General features: G+C 36.5%; 1 protein-coding gene and 1 pseudogene across 16 annotated transcripts in view; one reads left to right on the top strand and one right to left on the bottom strand.

Moving 5' to 3' along the window:
* The window catches only part of KDM4C (lysine demethylase 4C), a 432,339-nt gene that overhangs the window by 211,694 nt on the left and 192,872 nt on the right, over nucleotides 1–27,773 (bottom strand). The window lies entirely within an intron of this gene.
* Nucleotides 12,344–13,735, top strand: LOC125925672 (60S ribosomal protein L34-like; annotated as a pseudogene).

Below are 27,773 nucleotides of genomic sequence, written 5' to 3'. Positions count from 1 at the left end.
GAAGGGGAGAGTTTCTTCTCAATATAAGATCTCAGCATTTGTAACTATATGAACAGAACTAGAGGTTATTATGCTAAGCGAAATTAGAAAAAGACAAATATCATATGACTTCACTCATATAAGGAATTTAAGATTCAAAACAGATGAACATAAAGGAAGGGAAGCAAAAATAATATAAAAACAGGGAGGAGGACAAAACTTGGGACTCTTAAAGATAGAAAACAAACAGAGGGTAGCTTGAGAGGTTGTGGTAGGAGAGATGGACTAAATGGGTAAGGGGCATTAAGGAATCTAATCCTGAAATCATTATTGCACTATATGCTAACTTGGATGTAAATTTAAAACTTAATTAATTAATTTAAAAAAAACAGCTTGCTATTAGCTGCCTCCATGTATGTAGTTTTGAGAGACATAAGATAATATCCACTTGAATCTCAGGATTATAAAGAGTAACTTCCCATAAAAAAAGGTAAATGTCCTCTTCTTTCTCACATACAATATTCCAATGAATGTTAACTACAGAATATACAGAACAGAAAGAATATACAGAACAGATAGAAAATTTTAAATTTAAAGAGAATTACTCTCTTTCCCAGAAATTATTAATTTTCCTTGGGCTGCCTCTGAGGCTCAGGCGGTTACACATCTGACTTTATTTCAGCTCAGGTCATGATCTCATGGTTCATGAGATCAAGTCCTGCATCGGGCTCTATGCTAACAGTGAGGAGCCCAATTGGGATATATTCTCTCTCAATCTCTCTCTCAATCTCTCTCTCTCTCTCTCTCTCTCTCTCTCTCTCTCTCACTGCTCCTTCCTCACTTGTGTGTGGGAGCTCTCTCTCTCAAAATAACTAAATAAGCATAAAAAAGAAATTATTACTTTCCCAACAATTATGAAAAGGGCCCAATACATAGGATGAAACAGATTTACTGATTTAGGACAATCAAAGAGTGGGGAGGAGGCAATAATAGCAACTCTTGTCTCAAAGATTTAGAATTGTCAAAATAAAGCACATATTGTCATTTTCTGCTGACACCAGAGTTGTTAGTGTGTCTAAACCTAAGAACACTGTCCTTTGTAATAAGAATACTAACATTTGAGGGAGCTATTTCTGTGGAGAGAGGACTGAGAAAGGTAAAGGTAGAGAGTGTGGCACACCACAATCATGAAAGAAAAGCACTCCCCCCAAAAGTAGCTGGAGAGAAAGATAAAGAAAGAGTGAAAACACAGGGAATGAACAAGAAATCTGTTCCCCAAAACCACTGATGGGAAGAAAGAGAGGGTTTCAATATCACAAGTATGCTATAAACAGTGTAGCACAGAGTCTGAAGTTTTGGAGTTCAGTGCCTCGAGGTGCTCTGGTGAGGAAGAAGGGTGAATCCCCAGGACCAGGCAGTGGGGTCTGAGAGGTCCATGTGCCACATGGGGAGAAGTGGTTCCCCTGTTTGGAGTACATTTGGTAGAGGCCCTAAGGCCTCCCTACAGAAAAAGGTCCCAGGCAACCCTGGAGAGCAGCCATGTTTGCTGGTACTGGGACAAAGATAGCAGAGTGCAGTGAAGCCTGGCACTGTGTGTTGTGGTTTGCCATAATCTCTGAACCTCTCCCACTGCCCAATCCACGAATGTTTTCTGGAGTAAGCCAGCACCTGCCATTGCTCAGCAAGACCCACCCCCAGAGAGTCGGTGTGGGTCCAAGCCACAGGGGTCTACAAGGCGAAGGGTTCTGAAACACAACCCCATCTGAGATAAAACTCTGGAGGGAGGAGCTGCCTTGCAGGTGGACAGCTTGAACATGGACAGGGTAGAGGGGGGAGTAGACAGAAGCCCAAGACAAAGGAGGGGTGCTTGATTGACAATCAGTGAGAGAGTCAAATTCCTGTGCCAGAGACTAGGGACCTGGATGAAGTCATTTCCACCTCTCCCATGCATGATCCAAGATAATAAGCAGAACCACCTAGTGGAGAACAGAGCCATTACACCAAGCCCCACCCCAACTGCACTCTCCAAGCACATCCCCTTTGAAGACCAGCACAAGTCACTCCACCTGCTTACTGTACAAGACTTTAGAGTGCCTCATAATTTCAGTTCTAGGACAAACTGGATATAACTTTATTCGGGACTCATTCTGTTTGCTAATTTTTTTTTCATTCCTTCTTTTGTGCTTAAATTGTTTTCCTTTCTTCCTTTTCTTTCTCGTTCTTGGATACAGAAAGAGAAAAATTTACTTTTACTTTTTACTTATTTTTTAATTTTTTAATTTTTTTATTCTATTTCATTTTCCTTATTTCGTTTTATTCTATTTTATTACATAAAATTTTTTGAATTTTTTAAAAAAATTTTACCTTTTTTCTATTCTTTCCCTTTTTTCTCTAGTGTATCAAACTTCTTTCAACAAGCAGACCAAAACACACCTAGAAGTTAGATTCCTTTATTTGCTTTTTTGTTTTGTTTTTAATTCTTATTTTTTACTTTATCATTTTTTTCTTCCTCCAAAATGACAAAATGAAGGAATTCACCCCAAGAAACAACAGGAAAAATAACAGCCAGGGGATTAATCAATACAGATATAAGCAAGATGTCTAAACTAGAAGTTAGAACCACAATAATAAGAATACTAGCTGAAAAAGAAAAGAGCATAGAATCCCTTTCTGTGGAGATAAAGAAATAAAGTCTAGTCAGGATGAAGTTAAAAATGCTATAATCGAGATGCAATCTGAAATATATGCCACGACAGCCAGAAAGATGAAGCAGAACAGTAAATCAGCGATTTAAAGATAAAATTATGGAGAATAATGAGCAGGAAAAAAGGGGAGGGGGGAACAAAGGCAAAAGATAACAATACTTTTAGAGAACTCAGTGACTTATTCAAAAGGAGTAACATCCAAATCATAAGAGATGAAGATATAAAGGGGCAAAAGACTGATGTGAGCAAATTATACCAGAAAACTTTCCTAAACTGGGGAAGGACAGACATCAAAATTCATGGAGCACAGAGAACTCCCATTAGATTCAACAAAAACCAACCATCAGCAAGGCATATCATAGTCAAATTCACAAAATACACAGACAAGGAAAGAATTATGAAAGCAGCAAGGGAAAAAATGTCTTTAACCTGTAAGGGAAAATGGATCAGGTTCGCAGCAGACCTATCCACAGAAACTTGGCAGGCCAGAAAAGAATGGCAGGATATATTCAACCTGCTGAATCAGAAAAATATGAAGACAAGAATTCTTTATCCAACAAGCCTGTCATTTAAAATAGAATAGATAATGAGTTTCACAAATAAAAACTAATGGAGTTTGTGACCACTTAACCAGCCCTGCAAGGAATTTGAAGGGGAACCCTTTGAGTGGAGAAAAGACAAAACAAAACAAAAAACACCAAAAGCAACAATGAGTAGAAAGGACCAGAGAACATCAGAAACACCAATTCAACAGGCAACACAATGACATTAATTCATATCTTTCAGTACTCACGCTAAATGTCAACAGACAAAATGTTCCAATCAAAAGACACAGGGTATCAGAATATATAAAAATGCAAAACCAATCTATATGTTGCTTACAAGACTCACTTTAGACCTAAAGACACATGCAGATTGAAAGTAAGGGGATAGAGGGACACCTGGGTGGCTCAGTTGGTTAGCCATCTGACTTCAGCCCAGGTCATGATCTCACAACTGTGAGTTCAAGCCCCACATCAGGCTTTGAGCTGACAGCTCAGAGCTTGGAGCCTGCTTTGAATTCTCTCTCTCTCTCTCTCTCTCTCTCTCTCTCTCTCTCTCTCTCTCCCCCTTCTGTGCTCATGCTCTGTCTCTCCCAAAAATAAACATTAAGAAAGAAAGAAAGAAAGAAAGAAAGAAAGAAAGAAAGAAAAAGAAAGGGGAGAGAGAACAATTTATCATGTTAATGGTCGTCAAAAGAAAGCTGGTATAGCCATACTTATACCAGACAATCTAGATTTTAAAATAAAGACTGTAACAAGACATGAAGAAGGGCATTATATCATAACTAAGGGGTCTTTCCACCAGGAAGATCAATAATTGCAAATATTTATGCCCCCAACATGAAGGCACCCAAATACATATACAGATTAATCACAAACATGAAGAAACTCATTGATAACAATACGATAATAGGAGGGGACTTCAACATCCACTAAAAGCAATGGACAGATTATCTAAGCAGAAAATCAATAAGAAAAAAAATGGCTCCAAATGACACAGTGGACCAGATGGACTTAACAGATCTATTCAGAACATTTCATTGAAAAGCAGAATACACATTCTTTTCAAGTATACATGGAACATTCTCCAGAACAGATCACATACTGGATCACAAATCAGCACTCAACAAGAACAAAAAGATCGAGATCATACCTTGCATATTTTCAAACCACAACGCTATGAAACTCAAAATAAACCACACGAAAAAAATTGGAAAGACAATGAATACTTGGAGATTAAAGAACATCCTACTAAGGAACAAATGGGTTAAACAAGAAATTAAAGAGGAAATTAAAAAGTACATGGAAGCCAATGAAAATGAATATATGGCATCCCAAAAGCTCTGGGAGGCAGCAAAGGTGGTCATAATAATAAGAAGGAAGTATATAGCAATCCAGGCCTTCCTAAAGAAGGAAGAAAGGTCTCAAATATACAAACTAACCTTACACCTAAAAGAGCTAGAAAAAGAACAGCAAATAAAGCCAAAAATCAGCAGAAGAAGGGAATTGATAAAGACTAGAGCAAAAATCAATGGTATTGAAATAAAAAACAAAAACAAAAAAAATACACCATATCAATGAAACCAGGAGCTGGTTCTTTGGAAGAATTAACAAAATTGATACACCCCCAGCCAGACTAATCCAAAAGTAAAAGGAAGGACACAAATAAATAAAATTATGAATGAAAGAGAAGACATCACAACCAACAACACAGAGATATAAACAATAATAAGAGAATATTATGAGCAATCATACACCAACAAATTGGGCAATCTGGAAGACATGGAAAAATTCCTAGAAACATATACACTACCAAAACTGAAACAGGAAGAAATAGAAAATTTGAACAGACCCATAACCAGTAAAGAAATGGAATCAGCAACGAAAAATCTTCCAACAAACAAGAGTCCAGGGCCAGATGATTTTCCAGGGGAATACTACAAAACATTTAAAGAAGAGCTAACAGCTATTCTTTTCAAGCTGTTTCAGAAAATAAAAATGGAAAGAAAACTTCCAAACTCATTCTACGAGGCCAGCATTACTTGATTCCAAAGCCAAACAAAGACCCCACTAAAAACGAGAACTACAGACCAATTTCCCTGATGAACATGGATGCAAAAATTCTCAACAAGATACTAGCCAACCAGATCCAACAATACATTTAAAGAATTATTCACAGGGGGAGGAGCCAAGATGGAGGAACAGCAAGGAAGTTTTTTTTGTGTGTGTTTCACATCCATAAAATACAGCCAGATCAACACTAAACCATCCTGCACACCTAGAAAACTGATTTCAGGATTAACACAACAATCTGCACAACCTGAACCACAGAACTCAGCAGGTACACTGCACAGAGAGGTGAACTGGGGGAGAGAGTTGTAGAGGACAGGGAACTGTTTTTGCTTGCAGAGAGAGGACAGAGATGGGGGGAGGGAGAATATGGGAAAAGCACCCCCCAAAAAAAACGGCTGGAGAGAAAGTGGAAAAGTGGAGACAGCCACAGGGACTGAACTAAAAAGGGAGAAGGGAGAAAGGAGAGGGTTTAAATTCCACTAAGACTCTATAAACAGAGGAGGCACAGAGTCTGAATCTCTGCAGCTTGATACATGACAGTGCTCTGGTGAGAAGAGTGAATCCACAGGAACAGAGTGAAGTCCAGGGGTCTTCAGGCCACATGGGAAGAGGTGGTTACCCTGTTGGGAGAAATCTGGTAGAGGTTGTGTGCCCCCTCCCCAGACAAAGGGCCCCATGGACCTGAGAGAACAACCACATTCGCTGGTGCCAAAACAAGATTGTTGGGGGGTGAAACCTGGAATCAGATGTGTGTTGTGATTTTCCATAATTCCTGAAACACTGCTGCTACATGATTGCATGAACTTTTTCTGGGGTGGGCTGGCACCCAGCCGCAGTCTTTGGGCATCAGCAGTAGCACAGTCCCACAAATGTGCCAGCTGCACCCAACCATTGCTCAGTGAGACCCTCCTGAAGAGGGACATAACGGGTTCAACCCACAGTTCCTCAGAAATAAGGGGTCAGGAAAAACAGCTGCATCTGAGATAAAACTCAGGAAGGAGGTGCTGCCTGGGGCTTGGTCACGGGCAGTTAACACCGGGGAGTGGATGGAAGCTGAAGACAAAGGATAGGTACACAATTGCTGATCGGGGAGAAGAGAGTTCCGAAACTAGAGACTGGGTAGCTGGGTGACGTCATTTTCACCACTCTTGCGCATGTGCATACACACTTAAAGCACCACAACAATCCACCCCAGTAAGGTAAACAGCGCCATCTAGTGGAGAATGGAGCCATTACACTAAGCCCCACACAACTGGGCCAACCTTACTCTTCAGGAACACAAATCTCTCTACCTGCTTAGTGGTTAGTGCTATAAATTGCTTCATAGTTTGACTTCCAGGGGAAAATGAACTAATTTCAATCATATTTCAGTCCATTCGCTGGTCCATCTATTCAATTTCTTTTCCTGTCTTTTTTCTTTTTTTTTTTGTGAATATAGAAAGACAAAAAATTGATTTTTATTTTCAATTTTTATTAAAAATATTTTTCTTTAATTTTTTTCTACTATATTTTTTACTTTTGTGTAAATTTTTTCAAACTCTATTATTTACATTATTTCATTTTATTTTATTTCAGTGTATTCATTTTTTCAAATTTTCAAACAATTTCCTTTTTTTTCTTTCCCATTTTTTCTCTAATATATCAAGACCCTTTCAACACCCAGATCAAAACACACCTAGGATCAAGCATCATTTATTTAATTTTTGTGTGTATCTGTGTTGTTTTTAATTTTTAATTTGTTTATTTTAATTATTTTAATTTTATTTTTTTTTTACCTTGTTAATTCATTTTCTCCCTTCAAAATGACGAAATGAAGGAATTCACCTCAAAAGAAAGAGCAGGAAAAAATGACAGCCAGGGACATAACCAACACAGATACAAGCAAGCTGTCTGAACCAGAATTTAGAATCACGATAATAAGAATACTAACTGGAGTCAAAAATAGATTAGGATCCCTTTCTATGCAGATAAAAGAAATAAAAACTAGTCAGGATGAAGTAAAAAATGCTATAACTGAGCTTCAATCTCAAATGGATGACACAGCAGCAAGGATGGTGAGGCAGAGCAGAGAATCAGCGATATAGAGGACAAACTTATGGAGAATAATGAAGCAGAAAAAAAAAGAGGGAGACTATGGCAAAAGAACGCGATTTAAGAATTAGAGAAATTGGTGACTCATTAAAAAGGAACAACATCAGAATCATAGGAGTCCCAGAAGATGAAGAGAGAGAAAAAGGGGTAGAAGGGTTATGTGAGCAAATCATAGCAGAAAACTTTCCTAACCTAGGGAAAGACACAAACATCAAAATCCAGGAAGCACAAAGGACTCCCATTAGATTCAACAAAAACCAACCATCAACAAGACATATCATGGTCAAATTCACAAAATATTCAGGCAAGGAAAGAATCATGAAACCAGCAAGGGAAAAAAGTCCTTAACTTACAAGGAAAGATCAGTTGCAGCAGACCTATCCACAGAAACTTGGCAGGCCAGAAAGGAGTGACAGGATATAGTCAATGTGCTGAATCAGAAAAATATGCAGCCAAGAATTGTTTATCCAGCAAAGCTGTCATTCAAATAGAAAGAGAGATTAAAAGTTCCCCAGACAAACAAACATTAAAGGAGTTCATGACCACTAAACCACCCTGCAAGAAGCAACAAAGACTAGAAAGGACCAGAGGTCACCACCAGAAACTCCCAACTCTACAAGCAATAAAATGGCAATAAATTAATATCTCTCAGTACTCACTCTAAATGTCAATGGACTAAATGCTCCAATCAAAAGACAAAGGGTAACATAATGGATAAGGAAACAAGATCCATCTATATGCTGTTTACAAGAGACCCACTTTAGACCTAAAGACAACTTCAGATTGAAAGTAAGGGAATGAAGAACCATCTATCATACTAACTGTCTACAAAAGAAAACCTGAGTGTCCATACTTATATCAGACAATCTAGACTTTAAAATAAAGATTCTAACAAGAGATGAAGAAGGGCATTATATCGCAATTAAGGGGTGCATCCACCAAGAAGACCTAACAATTGTAAACATTTATGTTCCAAATGTGATAGCACCAAAATATATACATCAGTTAACCAAAAACATAAAGAAACTCAAACTCATTGATAATAATACCATAATAGTAGGGGACTTCAACACCCCACTTATAACAATGGACAGATCATCTAATCAGAAAATCAACTAAGAAACAATGGATTTGAATGACACACTGGACCAGATGGACTTAACAGATATATTCAGAACATTTCATCCTAAAGCAGTGGAATATACATTCTTCTCCAGTGCATATGGAACAGACCACATACTGGGACCCAAATCAGCCCTTAACAAGTACAAAATGATCGAGATCATACCATGCATATTTTCATAGCACAATGCTATGAAACTCGAAATCAACCACAAGAAAAAATTTGAAAAGGCAACAAATATTGGAAACTAAAGAAAGTCCTACTAAAAATGAATGTGCTAACCAAGAAGTTAAAGAGGAAATTAAAAAGTACATGGAAGCCAATGAAAATGATAACATCACAGCCAAAAACCTCTGGGATGCAGCAAAGGTAGTCATAAGAGGAAAGTATATAGCAATCTAGGTCTTCCTAAAGAGGGAAGAAAGATCTCAGATACACAACCTAAACTTGCACCTTAAAGAGCTGGAAAAAGAACAGCAAATAAAACCCCAAACCATCAGAAGACAGGAAATAATAAAGATCAGAGCAGAAATCAATGCAATCGAAACCAAAAAAACAGAACAGATCAATGAAACCAGGAGCTGGTTCTTTGAAAGAATTAACAAAATTGATTAACCACTAGTCAGTTTTATATATAAAAAAAAGGAAAGGACCCAAATAAATAAAATCACAAATGAAAAAGGAGTGATCACAACACAGCAGAAATAAAAACAAGAATAAGAGAATATTATGAGGAATTATAGGCCGATAAAATGGGCAATCTGGAAGAAATGGACAACTTCCTAGAAACATGTACACTACCTAAACTGAAATAGGAAGAAATAGAAAATTTGAATGGACCCATAACCAGTAAAGAAATCGAATTAGTAATCTCCCAAAAACAAGAGTCCAGGGTCAGATGGCTTTCCAGGGGAATTCTATCAAACATTTAAGGAAGAGTTAATACCTATTCTCTTGAAGGTGTTCCAAAAAATAGAAATGGAAGGAAAACTTCCAAACTCTTTCTATGAAGCCAGCATTACCCTGATTCCAAAACCAGACAAAGACCCCACTAAAAAGGAGAATTATAGACCAATTTCCATGATGAACATGGAGGCAAAAATCCTCAACATTTCCCAACCGGATCCACCAATATATTTAAAAAATTATTCACCATGACTAAGTGGGATTTATACCTGGGATGCAGGGCAGGTTCAATATCCACAAAACAATCAATGTGATTCATCACATCAATAAAAAAAGGACAAGAACCATATGATCCTCTCAATAGATGCAGAGAAAGCATTTGACAAAATACAACATCGTTTGTTGATAGAAAACCCTCAAGAAAATAGGGATAGAAGGAACTCACCTCAAGATCACAAAGGCCATATACGAAAGACCCACCACTAATACCATTCTCAATGGGGAAAACTGAGATTTCCTCCTAAGGTCAGAAACACAACAAGGATGTCCACTCTCACCACTGCTATTCAACATACTGTTGGAAGTCCTAGCCTCAGCAATCAGACAAGAAAAAGAAATAAAAAGCATCCAAATTGGCAAGGAGTAAGTCAAACTTCACTCTTCACAGATGACATGATACTCTGTGTGGAAAACCCAAAAGAATCCACCAAAAAACTGCTAGAACTAATACATAAATTCAGCAAAGTCACAGGATATAAAAGCAATGTACAGAAATCTGTTGCATTTCTGTACACCAATAAAGTAACAGCAGAAAGAGAAATCAAGGAATTAATCCCATTCACAGTTGTACAAAAAACCATAAAATATTTAGGAATAAGCCTAACCAAAGAGAGGAAAAAGCTTTACAATGAAAACTATACAAAGTTTGTGAAAGAAATTGAAGACACAAAAAGTGGAAAAACATTCCATACTCATGGATTAGAAGAACAAATATCCTTAAAATGTCGATACTACCCAAAGCAATCTACATATTCAATGCAATACCTATCAAGATAACACCAGCTTCTTCACAGAGCTAGAACAAACAATTCTAAAATTTGTATGGAACTGAAAAGACCCCAAATAGCCAAAGCAATTCTGAAAAGGAAAACCAAAGCTGGAGGTATCATAATTCCAGATTTCAAGCTGTATTACAAAGCTATAATCATCAACACAGTATGGTACTGGCACAAGAACAGACACATAGGTCAATGGAACAGAATAGATAACCTAGAAATCAACCCACAAACGTATGGCCAACTAATCTTTGACAAAGCAGGAAATAATATCCAATGGAAAAAGTCTCTTCAGAAAATGGTGTTGGGAAAACTGGACAGCGACATGCAGAAGAATGAACCTGGACCACTTTCTTAAACCATACACAATAAACTCAAAGTGGATGAAAGACATAAACATAAGACAGGAAACCATCAAAATCCTAGAGAAGAAAACAGGCAACAACCTCTTTGACCTCAGCCACAGAAACTTTTTACTTGACATGTCTCCAGAAGTAAAGGGAAAAAACGCAAAAATAAACTATTGGGACCTCATCAAGATAAAAAGCTTCTGTACAGCAAATGAAACAATCAGCAGAACTAAAAGGCAACTGACAGAATGAGAGAAGATATTTGCAAATGACATATCAAATAAAGGGTTAGTATCCAAAATCCATAAAGAACTTATCAAACTCAGCACCCAAAAAACAAATAATCCAGTGAAGAAATGGGCAAAAGACATGAATAGACACTTCTCCAAAGAAGACATCCAGATGGCCAACTGACACATGAAAAAATGCTCAACATCACTCATCATCAGGGAAAAACAAATCAAAACCACAATGAGATACTACTCACACCTTCCAGAATGGCTACAATTAACAACTCAGGCAACAACAGATGTTGGCAAGGATGCAGAGTTAAGAGGAACCCTTTTACACTGTTGGTGGGAATGCAAACTGGTGCAACCACTCTAGAAAACAGTATGGAGGTTCCTCAAAAAATTAAAAATAGAACTACCCAGTGATCCAGTAACTGCACTAATAGGTATTTATCTAAAGGATTTAGGAGGGCTGATTCAAAAGGGCACATGCACCGCAATGTTTATAGCAGCACTATCAACAATAGCCAAAGTATGGAAAGAGCCCAAATGTTCATTGACTGATAAATGGAAAAAGATGTGGAGTACAATGGAATATTACTCAGCAATCAAAAAGAATGAAATCTTGGCCATCTGCCACATTGTGGATGGAACTAGAGTGTATTATTCTAAGCGAAGTAAGTCAATCAGGGGAAGACATATATAATATGATCACTCATGTGGAATTTAAGATACAAAACGTGAACATAAAGGAAGGGAAGAAAAACTAAGATAAAAATGGAGAGGAAAACAAACCATAAATGACTTGTAAATACAGAGAACAAACTGAAGGTTGCTGGTAGGGTGTTGGGTGGGGGAAAGGGCTAAAGGGGTGAAGGGCATTAAGGAGGACACTTGTTGAGATGAGCACTGTGTGTTATAGTAAGTGATGAATCACTAAATTCTATTCCTGAAATTACTATTATACTATATGTTAACTAACTTGGATTTAAATTAAAAAAAAATAGTAAGAATATTACATAAATGTAATATGATGTCCTTTCTCAGATCCATTACAAATTCAAGTTAATAATAGGGGTGCCTGTGTGGTTCAGTTGGTTGAGTATCTGACTCTTGAACTTGGCTCAGGTCTTAACCTCAGGGTCGTTAGTTCAGGCCCTGCGTTGGGCTTTGCACTTAGCATGGAGCCTACTTTAAAAAAACAAAACAAAACAAAACAAAACTGCACACAATAAAAATGACTCAGTCCTTTTTTCCTCTTCCAGGGATGGCATCTACAGGCATTCAAAATGGTCCAGAATTTGACATACCATTGTAGGCTGTCCTACACTACAGCCTCTAACAAAACTAGGCTGTGCCAAACCCCCTGGTATAAAATCATTTACCTTTATACCAAGAAGGCTGCAAAAGTACCAAAATCCATATGTGGCGTGTACCCAGGCTGACTTCGAGGAGTTCGTGCTGTGAGACCTAAGTCTTACGAGGTTGTCTAGAACGAAAAAACACATCAGCAGGGCATATGGTGGTTCCATGTGTGCTAAGTGTGTTCATGACAGGATCAAGCATGCTTTCCTTATTGATAAGCATAAAATGGTTGTGAAAGTGTTGAAGGCACAAGCACAGAGCCAGAAAGCTAAATAAAAAAATGAAGCATTTTGGACTAAAATAATCAAAATAACAAAAATGATTCATTTTAAAAACACAAGCAAATATATTAATTTATATTTCCTTCAGAAATTCAGATCAGTAATTGGAAAAGCTAGTTTTTTTTTTTCAATATATGAAATTTATTGTCAAATTGGTTTCCATACAACACCCAGTGCTCATCCCAAAAGGTGCCCTCCTCAATACCCATCACCCACCCTCCCCACCCTCCCACCCCCCATCAACCCTCAGTTTGTTCTGTTTTTTAAGAGTCTCTTATGCTTTGGCTCTCTCCCACTCTAACCTCTTTTTTTTTTTTTCCCTTCCCCTCCCCCATGGGTTTCTGTTAAGTTTCTCAGGATCCACATAAGAGTGAAACCATATGGTATCTGTCTTTCTCTGTATGGCTTATTTCACTTAGCATCACACTCTCCAGTTCCATCCACGTTGCTACAAAGGGCCATATTTCGTTCTTTCTCATTGCCATGTAGTACTCCATTGTGTATATAAACCACAATTTCTTTATCCATTCATCAGTTGATGGACATTTAGGTTCTTTCCATAATTTGGCTATTGTTGAGAGTGCTGCTATAAACATTGGGGTATAAGTGCCCCTATGCATCAGTACTCCTATATCCCTGGGGTAAATTCCTAGCAGTGCTATTGCTGGGTCATAGGGTAGGTCTATTTTTAATTTTCTGAGGAACCTCCACACTGTTTTCCAGAGTGGCTGCACCAGTTTGCATTCCCACCAACAGTGCAAGAGGGTTCCCGTTTCTCCACATCCTCTCCAGCATCTATAGTCTCCTGATTTGTTCATTTTGGCCACTCTGAGTGGCGTGAGGTGATATCTGAGTGTGGTTTTGATTTGTATTTCCCTGATAAGGAGCGACGTTGAACATCTTTTCATGTGCCTGTTGGCCATCCGGATGTCTTCTTTAGAGAAGTGTCTATTCATGTTTTCTGCCCATTTCTTCACTGGGTTATTTGTTTTTCGGGTGTGGAGTTTGGTGAGCTCTTTATAGATTTTGGATACTAGCCCGAAAAGCTAGTTTTTAACACCTTATTTTTTATACCAAAATCTAGCCCTCCCCAAAATAAATTATTATTCTTGAAGGTTATCAGTTAATTATCTCCAAGGCACAACAAAATTTCCATTTCAGATCAGAAATTCAGTAACCTCCACTTCCTATCCAACAGACAGCAAAAACATCTTACATCTCCAAGTATATAAGGTATGAAAATACGGGAGTGTACATAAAATGTAGAAATGCCACATGTTCAATGGAATCACTGTTATTCGCTTTTAGAGAGCCCAAAAGTTTGCATGTTACAAGCTATCCCTTGAAAGAGTATTTCATAAAGAACAAAGAGAACAGAGGTATTTTCCATTTCATTGTTTTCTAACAACCCATGTTTTTTAGCTATGACAGTAAGAATTAAGAAGAATGTATCATTAACATAATTAGGCAAAATTATTCTTTATTCCTACATTAAGCAACAAAGACATTGCTCAGCATTAAGCATAGCAACCTCTTACTTAACCAAAAATGTGACTGATAGTGATAAGTAATTAAGGCCCAAATCAATAACTAGATCTGAAATGTAATTTTATTCTAATTATCAAACTACCTTTTATTGTAACAGATAATTTAATGCTCAGTAAATTCAGATACTTCATTGAAAAATATGTTTAGACAATTCCAGGGGTAGAGCACCAACAGAAATCTTAACTACAGAATGTGGGTATTAAATTGGCAAGGCTGTAATAAGTCCTTCTTTACCCTGTTTTTGACCAGCTGATCTACAATCTACCAGGTTTGCAACTCTTTCATCCCTTCCTATTCTTAAATCCTTTATCCATTTTTAACTCAGTTATAACCAAACCCTAAACACTCTTCTTTCTTTACACATGTAAATAATAACCTGCTGGAAAATTTGTTAGCATTAAAACAAGTTACGTTATTAGCAATCCACTAATACTCCTGAATCTCCATCTTTAGCTCACATCTACTTAAACAACCACCCACTCAATATAAATGGAATAACTTTCCTGCATCATCCCAAACTTACAGAAGAAAAAGGCCTAGCTCTTTGGGAAATTACCACACAGTTAACTCATTAACTGTGTTATCAGTTAACTCATTAACTGTGTTACCAGTTAACTGTGTTAATATGATTCCCAATATGTTCTCTGCTACATTTACACCTAGTTATTGCTGACTATGAATGACGAATGATATTTCGCAAAATGAACTCAGATTTACAGGTTAAAATTTCTGATCAATTACTTCCAGCAATATATTCCAATGGAGAAGCTACATATTTTTATGAAATTTAATCAATTATTTTAACGGAAATGTGCCCTCATCTAAAAAGTTGTTAAGAAACATTAAACAAACAAATGTTAAACAAAGACAATTTTAGGAAACAGATGCATTATGCAGTTAGTGAAGCCAGCATTTATTGAAAGGCTATTGTTCTATTTGTAGAAGTATAGAACCTATTAAGATTCTACAAAAATTGCTGAAGGAGCTTTTGCTCTTTACATGTTCACCAGATACAAACAATGCATGGAAGTATTTAATATGCTACAAACTTCAGGGTGCACACTTCCCTTTGAATTAGTATTTTTGTATTCTTTTGGTAAATACCAAGTACTGACATTGCTGGATTGAAGGGAAGTTGTATTTCTAACTTTTTGAGGAACCTCCATACTGTTCCCACAGTGGCTGCACCCCAGTTTGCATTCCCACCAAGAATGCAAGAGGGTTCCCCCTTCTCCACATCCATGCCATCACCTGTTGTTTCTTGTATTGTTGATTTTAGTCATTCTGACAAGTGTGGGGTGATAGCTCATTGCAGTTTTTAATGTGCATTTCCCTGATGATCAGTGATGTTGAGCATCTTTTCATGTGTTTATTGGCCATGTATATGTCTTCTTTGGAAAAGTATCTATTCATGTCTTCTGCCCATTTCTTAACTGGACTATTTGTTTTTTGGGTATTGAATTTGAGCTCTTTATATATTTTTAATACTAACCCTTTATCAGATATGTCATTTGCAAATATCTTCTCCCATTCTGTATGTTTCCTTCTAGTATTGCTGATTGTTTCTTTTGCTGTGCAGAAGTTTTTATCTTAATGAGGTCCCAATAGTTGATTTTTGCTTTTGTTTCCCTTGCCTCAGGAGACATATATAGAAAGATGTTACAGCTGATATCAGAGAAATCTCTACCTGTGCTCCCTTCTAGAATTTTTATGGTTTCAGGTCTCACATTTAGGTATTTAATCCATTTTGAGTTTATAGCAGAAGCATCTACAATAGCCAAATTATGGAAACAGCCCCAATAGTCCATGGATGAATGGATAAAGAACAGGTAGTGTGTGTGTGTGTGTGTGTGTGTGTATCATATATATATATATCAAAAGCCATCAAAAAGAACAAAATCATGCCATTTGCAAAGACATGGATGGAGCTAGAGAGTATTATGCTAAGTGAATAAGTCAGTCAGAGAAAGACAAATATCATATGATTTAATTCATATGTGGAATTTAAGAAAACAAATGAACAAAGTGGGGGGAGAAAGAAAAACCAAAAAAACACACACCCTTAACTATAAAGAAAAAATTGATGGTTAACAGCTGGGAGGTGAGTGAGGGGATGGGTGAAATCTGATTAAGGAGTGCATTTGTGATGAGCACCAGGTGTTTAATGGAAGTGTTGAATCACTACATTGTACACCTGAAACTAATATTACACTGCATGCTAACGAACTGGAATTTAAACCCTTTTTTCTTCCTTTAAAGTTTATTACTTATTTTGAGAGAGAGTGCATGTGTGTGTGTGTGTGTGCGTGTGTGTGTGTGTGTGTGTGCGCGCGCGTGCATACACATGCAAGTGAGAAAGGGAGAAAGAGAGAGGGAGAGAGAATCCCAAGCAGGCTTCACACTGTCAGCATGAAGCCTGACACGGGGCTCAATTCCGCTAACCATGAAATGATGACCTGAGCCTAAATCAAGTCAGATGCTTAATGAACTGCACCACCCAGGTGTCCCTAAGAACTTTTTCTAAAAAAGTATTTAACACTGGGGTGCCTGGGTGGCTTAGTCGGTTGAGTGTCGGACTCTGGCAGCATGGAGCCTTCTTGGGATTCTCTCTCTCTGCCTCTCCCCTACTCATACTCTCTCTGTCTCTCAAAATATATAAATAAACATTTTTTTAAAGTATCTAATGTGCTAATTAACTGTAAAAAATATAAAGAGATCTATTCATATTGAAACTCTTCACAATAAATTCCAAAAGATGAGTAGAATATTCTGCTTCTATAACACATTCATTCTCTTATAAAGTTTTCATTACCAGTCACAAATCTGAACCAAATTCCAGCCTCTTTGGCATACTCCAAACAGACCAGCATTTCTTTGTGGTCTCAAAAGAAAGTGTACATTAGAAAAAAGTAAAATTAGACTCAATGTAATGAATGTAAATGAATATAACATACATTATGCTAAGCTAAAGAAGTCAGACATTAAAAAGTCCATACTGGTTATTCTGGCAGAGCAATGAATATAACTATGTTTAATATGATTAGTAAGCAGTAGCCACACTGCTGTATATGCCTGCTGAAGCTTGACTGACTACAGTTCTGCTTATTAGCTGAGAAAAACCAAGTTGTCTCCTTCATATAAAAATGTTTTCCTAGCTCTCTCATAGGAGTTCAAAAATCAAAAAGTATTTAAATATACTTGATCAACTGAGCTCTTTAAATGTGACCATGATTGTGGTCTCCCTCTTTCCCCTGCAAAAAAAAATAAATAAATAAAACAAAATAAAACAAAACAAAACAAAGCTGAAGTAAACTCAAAATGTTGTGATAAATCAAAGAAATTTTTTACGTTTTAGTCTGTACTCAAATACTTGTATTTTACAGAATTGATTTTCCAAGATGGTAGAGCCATACGATTCTTCAAATAGCTTAAAAAAAGCTTAAAAATTTTGCAAGAAACTGATCTAATAGTAGAACAGAAAAATTCTCTGTTTCCTGCCACTTCATATATGGAATACACTATACACCCATCACTGTACACCCCAATGGACCCATTGGTTATATATAATATCAATTATAACACTGATTTATTTCATCTGTGTCCTTATTCAATCATTACTCATTTGTACCTGTACTCTCTTATACAAGTAATTTTGGGAGAAAATTATTATAATTACCTGAACAATTTATAATAATTATTTTAATACAGGAAACAGAGTTTTAAAATATTTAGATCTAATTAAGGTAAAAAATAATATTTGAATATCACTTTGATTTCCTGGGTTGTATTTCATATAGTAATACCAGTCAAAGACAAATAACAGTCTTTCACCGTAGTGTATGAAAAGTAAACAATATAATTACATTTACACTGACTGAGCAGGGGGGGAAAGAAATATAATTTCTAAGATCAATATTAATCAACGAAGTCAGTATACAAGAGTGCAAAGGCCCTTTCCTTTGTCCTTATATCCATTAATGAAGGAAGGTCTGCAGGAAGCCTAACTAACCATCCCTTGTTTTTCCCCCTCCTCTACCTACCCCCTTCCCCACCTCCACTCCCAATGACTATCTGCAGAACTCACAAAACCATGATTTTGTCAAGGTGCACAATATGCTTGAAAGCTCCAGGAGGTGGGAGAGGTCCCAGAATACCCCCCCAGAAAAAAATTTCTCCATGTTTTGTTCTCATAGACATATTTAAAAGTTCCCTTGGGGTGCCTGGGTGGCTCAGTGGGTTAAGCATCCAACTTTTGATGTCAGCTCAGGTCATGATCCCAGGATCATGATATGGAGCCTCAAGTCAGGCTCTGCTCTGAAGGTAGAGCCTGCTTAAGAGTCTCTCTCTCTCTCTCTCTGCCCCCCTCCCACTCACACGCTTATGATCTCTCTCTCAAATAAAAAAATAAAAATAAAAACCAAAAAGACCAAAAAGATATTTCACAGTCATAGTAAAAAAGTATGATACCAGAACCAAAATTCTTATTCTAATTTTAATGAATCATTATTGTGAATTGTTTCAGATACTTCTGCCTCCCTTCCATTCTATTCTAAATATGAAAATATACGCTCTATTTATTGAGTTACCAAGAAATGCATTCTAGGTGCTCAGAGGATCAAATATATAAAATATTTAGAGATTGGGGTGCCTGGGTGGCTCAGTCACTTAAGCCTCTGATTCTTGATTTTGGCTCAGGTCATGATCTCTCAGTTTGTGAGTTCAAGCCTGGCATCAGGCCCTTCAGAATGAGCCTGCTTAGAATTCTCTCTCTATCCCTCTCTCTCTATGCCCCTCCCCCACTCGCATGCGTGCTCTCTCTCTCTCTCTCTCTCTCTCTCTCAAAATAAACTTTTTTAAAAAATTAGATATTTTTTCAGTAAATAACCTGGTTTTTAACATATAAGGAAACAGAGGCTCAGAGAATTTAAATTAATTTGGCCAAAGTCATACAGCTAACAAGTTATACATCCTTTACCCGATTCAAACCTAAAATAATTTCCATATTCTTTACCCACTCTACTATGGAAATTCCAAAATCAAACCATTTTGAATTCATCTTAGTTTTTAATTTAAATGTAGGACATATTTTTTCCATCTCAAAATTATTTTTCTATGTCACAAAACCAAACTGAAATTGTAGCTGAGAACAAATGTCTGGGTCTCATTATTTTTGCTTTTTATGCATGATATCATACTATGTTGACAGAGTTTATCCAGTCTAGCTAACAATTTTCCAAAGTACATTTCCTCCACTCCCTCTACTTCTAATAGGTTCAGATTAATTTCTTCTGAGTATTTTTAGGCTTCACCATGCCAAGATATGTCTCCCTTATAAAGTAAGGCAATTATAAAGCAATTTAAGGTATGGGACTAGAAACTTTATCTTTCTGACCCATGGGATTGCTGTTCAAACAGACAAAGAAAAACTATGCAAAAGAAGGGGAATGGATTCAAATAGCTTGCTCCAGGGGTCTCCAAAAGATTCTGTAGAAATTATTTTTAGAATTTCTGCTTCTCAACACTAACCTGAGGATCTGATAGAAAGGCTGTGGAAGTTCAGAGTTACAGATATTAAACAATCCACTCCTGCTGTGCCATGTAAAACACAGCATGAAATTGAACTCTTTAGCATTAAGGGACAGATGAAGTTATTTTGTTCTGAATTCATGCACTGCATTTCACATTTTTATGGATGATAAATTTGGGCGAGATCAGATTAAAAATAGTGCTCTATAGACTCTTAGGATCTAAGTGTTTTATGACTATAAATATTTGCTCATAGGAGTCTGTAAGACCATGTATCAGAGCCAAGAGAAATGGCATGGAAGTATACAACATATAATCCTTCTCTATAATGCTTAGATATATTAACTTCCACTTTTGAGTCTATCAGATATTTCTTTCTACATGACTAAATGGACACAATTTGAAGTTAATCCTGCACCTGGAATGAACCCCAGAAAGTAAATCATCTCCTCCAATCACCACAATTCATGGATAAGAAATTAGGCCACAAAAATACTAAGTGACTTACTGGATGTTGCAAGGATAGTGAATGAAAAAAAAGGTTCAACTGATGTGAGATTCATCCTACTTACCAGCCTCCCTCCCTGGGATTTTCAATTCCCCATTCACTGAGGAACCACAGAGTACATAGGAACTTGTTGAGTAATGCAAGGGGCTGGACAGAGAACCAGCCATTTTCCAGGGTTCACAAGAGAATGCTGGCCATGTTCAAAAACATCTCACTGATATGAAAGATGTTCACCTCTTCTCCACTTCTGGAGAAGAGAACTGGAGATTAAGGCAGCATCCCCTAACTTTCTTCCATCTTTTTTGCACAGTTCAAACGCTAATATCAATGTAGGAAAATATTAATGAAGAAATATTGTTTTTCATAAAGGGGCAAAGGGAGGAGGAAATGAAAAAAATTAATAAAACAGCCATGTATGCACAGTCCCCACAATAGAAGCTCTGAATAATATATATTAAGGGTGCTCTTGCTTAGTAGAAACAAAAATAACCTGCTAACAGCTTTCAAATAAATTCTAGGTTACCATATTTTTAAATCCTATATGTCATACTGAATTTTGAATGTAAGTCTCAGGAAAAATAAAACCTTATTTATTTAACAGCCATGCCACAAACACTACCCACACTCAATGCACTCTGATCACATGTCTCTTGCCACCTAAGAAATTTCCGATACTACTTCTAAAATGGGAAACAACTTTATGAAAGCTAATTAGACAGAAAAATTAATGCCTTTGGAAGAAACACAATTTATTTCAGGCTTCCTAATGTGAACAATATGGTCAAAAATTTAACACTAAATGTTAAAAGAAAAACAAATAATATTGTTGGAAATAAGATATTTTAAATTATAAAATTAACTGACAACACATATTTATTTCTCAGTACACTTCCTTAGAAAACCACATAGTAGCACTATAAGTAAATAAGGCAGCTTTTCAGATTCACTTTATCTGGCAATTCCTGTATTTCCACTCAAGTGTGAGAATGTGTCTGGCACTGCTGATATCTTTTCTCTGTTATTAACTTGTGAAATTATTTAATGCAGAAAAAGGGTAAATATACTCAACATGAGCACGAAGAAAAACAAAGAGAGGACAGAAAAACACACATGGATTTTAAGTGTTTCTTCGATTTCTCCCTGGCCAAAATTACACCTTCAATAGGAAAATATACGCAGAACACATATAATTCTTATAAGAAGACATTTATTATTATTCTGTGGAATCGAGAAGGGAAAAATGGGATTTAAATCAGCTTATGGCCAACAAGGATCCAACACGCAGAACTAACCTCCACGACTCTTACTCTTAGCTGCTTGACTTCAGACTCACAAATAGAAAAATAAAGCTGCATTAATCCAATCCATGACATATTACAAACAAATCCTGCCAACAATCTGCTAACATATAACAAAACTTTTAAATGGGTAGTAATTTTTAAAATATGAATAATCTGTCACCAGTATCATAACAACTGGGAACTTACCATAACAAAATAATTATCAACTAATGTACCACTTATGTTTAAGACTGTTCACCTTAGCACTGTTTATCAAAAATCTAAAAAATGGAAGGAAAAAAACATTTTCTGAAAACAACAGAATATTCCTTTAAAAAGTCTTTGTATAACTTATGGGAAAATATTTAATGACATGGAAAAGCATTACCATTAGCTGGAGAAAACAGGTTTATATACATATAATCATATATGTAATATATATGTATGATTGCCTGTAATAAACATATGTATGTGAGAAACATATATTTCCTTACATCTGATTTAGGAGGAGCAATATGGGGACAGACGTAGGGGGTACAACTCGAAGTGGGCACAGCAGGAGGAGGCTGCCTGGACTAAAGCCCCACACGTGGAGTAGAAATATCCAGAAATAGATGGATCCCTTTCTTGTTTTGTTGTTTTGTTGTGTTTTTCTTTTCAGATGGATCCCTTTCTTAAGTGACATAAAGTTTCTCCCTCACTCTTGATCTCTCTCAAACCAAAAGGGTTTCATTTCCTAGCACCTCATTCTTCTTCTTCAGATCACTTAACAATTTGCCAACATGTGTTTATGTGTTTATTTAATTAACATCTGTTTCCCACACTAGAACCTATGTTCTATGAGGGATAGATTCAGGTCTGTTTTAGCACTGTATATCCATCACCAACACAGAGTATATGCTCCATTAAGCATTAGTTGAATGATTGCCAAAACACTACAGTATTGAGAGTAACATAAGAAAAAAGATAAAAGTAAAACTAAAATATAATGTTGACCTCACTATATTTGAATTATTTAATGATTTGCCACAGTTGTATTTAAAAATTTATTTAAAAATTGAATTACCTGATCAGTATGCAGAAGCTTTGATTAGAAGACCTCAAAGTATTTCATTAGTAAATATGGGGACTCTGCCTTAATTAATGAGAAACATGTCATAAATGTTAAAAAGCACATTTTTGGCCAGAAAATGACTTGTAGCTACAAACTACAAGTCAGATTTCCAACTCTATGTCCATTGTCTAAGAAATTGATTAATTCAAATAAAATGTAGAATTGTCATTGCTGTAATGAATCATTAACAAACTGGACAAGAGAATTCTTTCACTACCCCAAGGGCAATGGGTCCACTGATAAAATCTAGAAAGTGGTTTGGTGGAATGTGCTCTATTTTTACTCCACAGAAACTCATTAATCAGTCCAAATGTAAAATCAGGCTCCATAAAAAATGCAGTTTTAATGATCTACATTTCCTCATAGTCACATGTACTCTTAATATATTTAAATCCAGATTGGACTGAGTCCAAAAAGTAATCATAAATACAGCCTATATCAGCTTCATGTTCTGCCAGGCCTTGAAAGTAAAGACCACTTTAAAACAATTCCATTCAACTGCATTTCTGATGCCAAAAAAAAAAAAAAAAAAAAAAAAAAACCATATTTGCATAACTTATACAATAATCAGAGTAAAGATTATTCACTTATATATGTAATGAGAAATTCACTTATTTCCTCAGATGTGGCTGCCTATAACCATCCATCAACTGCCAACAAATAAAAAAAAAAAGGAATGTTTTGTCTTTACTAGTGAATAAATACAAGCTGCAGCAGCTATCTATTAAATCAAAATGCAAAAACGTTTCTTCACAGGCTTAAAGTGATCCCATTAAAGTGGAGATGAAAGTACAATACCAGGAATGGCAGGGTTAGTGCAATAGTTCACCATTTTGATTTTGGCTCACTTTGTGTTGCAAGAGCTGTTGCTGAAGTATGCTGAGAGGGCCAGGTAGGGGTCAAGGAATTCTTTTTATAGCAATAAACAATTATCACACACCAGGTCTGCCCACCCATTGCTGGTTTGGTTTACTTTGTCCAAGAAAATAGGAAATAAGTTGAAAATGGCTTCCCACTACTCCAATTCTGTTTGGGAAATGAATTTTGCTGTAAAATGACCACACCTGATCTATATAATCCCTAGCCCAAGACTATAAATGGCAATCCTTCCTTTCACAGTAGAGGTAATCATAAAGCCTATCCCACCACAGGCTTTTATTTCTCCTCTCTGTGAAATGTATATTGAAAAGAAAACTGACAGAAGGCCCAGTTCTTTAATCAAATAGTAAATTACATCAATTTTCAATTCAAGTTAATATGGTGCTGCTGCAATTATATCCACAATAACAAGCTATGGCCAAATTCATTCCACAAACATTTTGAGCCTAATATAAGCAAAGAGGTATAACTTCATAAACAAGAAGCTACACTGAAAAAAGGCAAAGATCTGTGGGGAGAAAAAAGTTTTCAACTTTCACCATTGGTAGAGTTTTACAGAACTTGACAGGTTTTTATTTTTTTACTTTTTCTTTCAAAAAATTTTACTGTAATTGGTATGGCAGAATTAAATCATTAAGTTTTATGGCGTTATTCATTCCTAAGACTTTCCTGCATTAGGATATTTTGACTAAAAAGAACACCTTGATTCTCGCCCAAGATTAGGCTATGGTTTTTTTTTTTTTTCAACTTTTTTTTTTAATTTATTTTTGGGACAGAGAGAGACAGAGCATGAACGGGGGAGGGGCAGAGAGAGAGGGAGACACAGAATCGGAGACAGGCTCCAGGCTCCGAGCCATCAGCCCAGAGCCCGACGCGGGGCTCGAACTCAGGGACCGCGAGATCGTGACCTGGCTGAAGTCGGACGCTCAACCGACTGCGCCACCCAGGCGCCCCTAGGCTATGTTTTTTTAGGTGATGCTAGACTGGCCAATTAAACATTCCACCCCAGCAGCAACAGTGATTGGTTTAGGGATGGACACATGACCCAAACTAGGTGAATAGAATTGAATCTCAGGACTTGGTCCACTTTATTAACCTAGAAAAGCCAAAAGTCTTCTTTGCTACAAAATGGGTAACAACTGCCTAAAAAGAAAGCCAACTGTAATAGAAGAACCAGAAACAACAAAGTATGATTAAAGGGACTAATGTGTGTGTGTGTGTGTATATGTATATATATACATATATATATACATAGACATTAAATATCTAATAGATATAATCTATATCCAGGTTATATATATCAAGAAGGTAGCCCATTTTCTTTCTGCACCCATAAGAGTTGAAAGGATAAAACTTTTGAGAATGTTTCCCCATTAAGATCTTCTTAGGACAGAATCTACATACTTAACTTACCAAAGAGGAAATGTTAAAGATCATCTATGAGCATAAAAAAGATTTTTGAATTCAGTTCTCTGGTCTGTTATTGGAAATATATCTATACTTGAAACCAAAGCACAATCATTTGCATTTGACTCACAAAAAAAGGATTTCATAGTCAGAATGGGATGGTATGAGTTATCAGGTAAGACAGACACATCTGTGAACAAAACACAGATATAAAAGTTAAATTAACAAGACAATCAGTGACACAACATTACACATAAGAATTTGCCAAAACAGAAGACCATTTCAAATTTCCATTTTTATATATGTTCTAAACAACTGAGGTCAATGAACACGTGTAGAATATCAGATCTAAAGGAAAATAGATGTGTTAACTTCATGTTTTTAATCTGGAAACTTGATTTTCATATGGCTGTTAAAACTACTTAAGATTTTAAATGCCAGTCACAAAACACAAAAAAGCTTTCAGTAAAAACAGTTTATAATTGTATACATTCACTTCAGTCTCTATATTATCAAGAAGGAAACATCAAAATTGCAATTAACTACTAAGCCAATAGAAGTTGCATATTCCAGGGGCGCCTGGGTGGCTCAGTCGGTTAAGCGGCCGACTTCAGCTCAGGTCATGATCTCGCGGTCCGTGAGTTTGAGCCCCGCGTCGGGCTCTGTGCTGACAGCTCAGAGCCTGGAGCCTGTTTCAGATTCTGTGTCTCCCTCTCTCTGACCCTCCCCTGTTCATGCTCTGCTCTCTCTGTCTCAAAAATAAATAAAAAAAACGTTTAAAAAAAATTAAAAAAAAAAAGTTGCATATTCCAATGTCCCAGAACCAATAAAAAATAGCATTACTTTACAGCCTAAGATATATCTGACTTTAGTATTCAGATATAATACTAATTTTTTAAAAATGTCAGAAATAATGCAACCTATAACCACAGACATAACATTACTAAATGCCTGAAAATGAATAACACGTATCTAAAGATAGTATTAACTTACAGGCATTGTAATATCCCTATGTTACTAATATAGGAAACATGATCAATAATTTGCCAAAGATCATTATTTAAGCAAGTGGTTGAATAAAGACTAGAGCCTCTATCTGTTTGGCATCAATACTGGTGCTCCTAAAATCTAACAAAATATTGACAGTATTGTCAACAAGAGTACTGACAGGATTTAGAGTACCAATAATCACTATTATGCCAGTCCTACTGACTCTCCCCTGCATGAAGCTGTCCAGAGACAAAAAAAAGTTCTATTTCATGTTGATATTTATATTTCAGATATGCAAAGATAGAAGAAAGTCAAAAGAGATTTCAGCAGCAGGCTGGAGAAGAGACAGAAGCTGGCCAGGGGCTGGGGAATGCAGGAGCAATAGATCTCCCTGGCATCCCTGATCTCTAGGTAACACTATCTTCCCTACAAACCCTTTTAGTCCTCTAGTCCTTCCAGAAATTTTGCAGCCTCTCTAGTCCTTCCAACAATTTTGCAGCCTGGTTCCTATTATGAACATAACTACTAAGAACAGTATGTCAATGTACAAGTCTTCATGTGAACATGTTTTAATTTTATATATCTTCTTTTGTGAAGATTCTTGTTAAATTTTTAGACGATTTTTTATTGAGATATTTTTGTAATTTTATTGTTGAGTTGAGTTCTTTATATATCCCAGATGCCAATCCTTTACCAGGTATATGTTTTGCAAATGTTTTCTCCTAATTCAGGACTTTCTAATATCTTTTAATAAGCAGAAGTTTTTAACTTTAATAAAGTACAACTCATCAATTTTATCTTTTATGATTATTGCTTTCTATGACTTAAGAAACCTTTGTCTATCCCCAAGTTATAAAGATAATTTCCTATATTCTCTTCTAAAAACTTTATATTTTAGTTTTCTCTTTCACCTCTAGGATCCATCTTTAATTAGAAGTTCTGGGGGCACCTGGGTAGCTCAGTTGACTGAGCATCTAACTTTCGCTCCGGTCATGATCTCGCGGTTTGTGAGTTTGAGCCCCACGTCGGGCTCTGTGCTGACAGCTTGGAGCCTGGAGCCTGCTTCGGATTCTGGGTCTCCCTCTCTCTGTGCCTCCCCTTCTCATGCTCTGTCTCTCTCTCTCTCTCAAAAATGAATAAAGTAAAAAAAATTTTAACGTTTATTTATTTTTGACAGAGAGAGAAACAGAGCATGAGCAGGGGAGGGGCAGAAAGAAAGGGAGACACAGAATCAGAAACAGGCTCCAGGCTCTGAGCTGTTAGCACAGAGCCCGACACAGGGCTCGAACTCACAGACCACAAGATCATGACCTGAACTGAATTTGGATGCTCAACCGACTAAGCCACCCAGGCGCCCCTAAAGTTAAAAAAAAAAAAGTTTTTAAAGAAGTTCTATATGGTGGGGTTCAAGTTTCATTTTTTCCCAAATACTGAAGACTCTTCTCCTCAGGGGATTGCTTTGATGCTACTGACAAAAATTAAATGCTATATAAGAGTGAGTCTATTTAGGGTTCTTCCTTCTCTTCTACTGAAGAAGATCCAGATCTACATTGAGCACAAAACCTACGTGTAGATATATTCTTCATAAACAATCATATCATCTATAAGTAGGAAGAGTTTTCTTCTTTTTTAGGCCCATTATTTTTTTTCTTGACTTATTGCAGAGGCTACAATCATCATAAAATCATGAGTAGAAATGATGAGAATGAAAATTATTGCTTTGATCTAAATCTTTGGAACTGTGTAATATTTTACCATTTTAGTTTCTTATGTTGTAGGTTTCTTATACTTGCTTTATTGATAAAGTTCTCTCTGAGAGTT

This window comes from Panthera uncia, chromosome D4 (assembly GCF_023721935.1).
Source record: "Panthera uncia isolate 11264 chromosome D4, Puncia_PCG_1.0, whole genome shotgun sequence".
NCBI lineage: Eukaryota > Metazoa > Chordata > Mammalia > Carnivora > Felidae > Panthera > Panthera uncia.
This window is presented reverse-complemented; position numbering and strand designations above follow the sequence as displayed.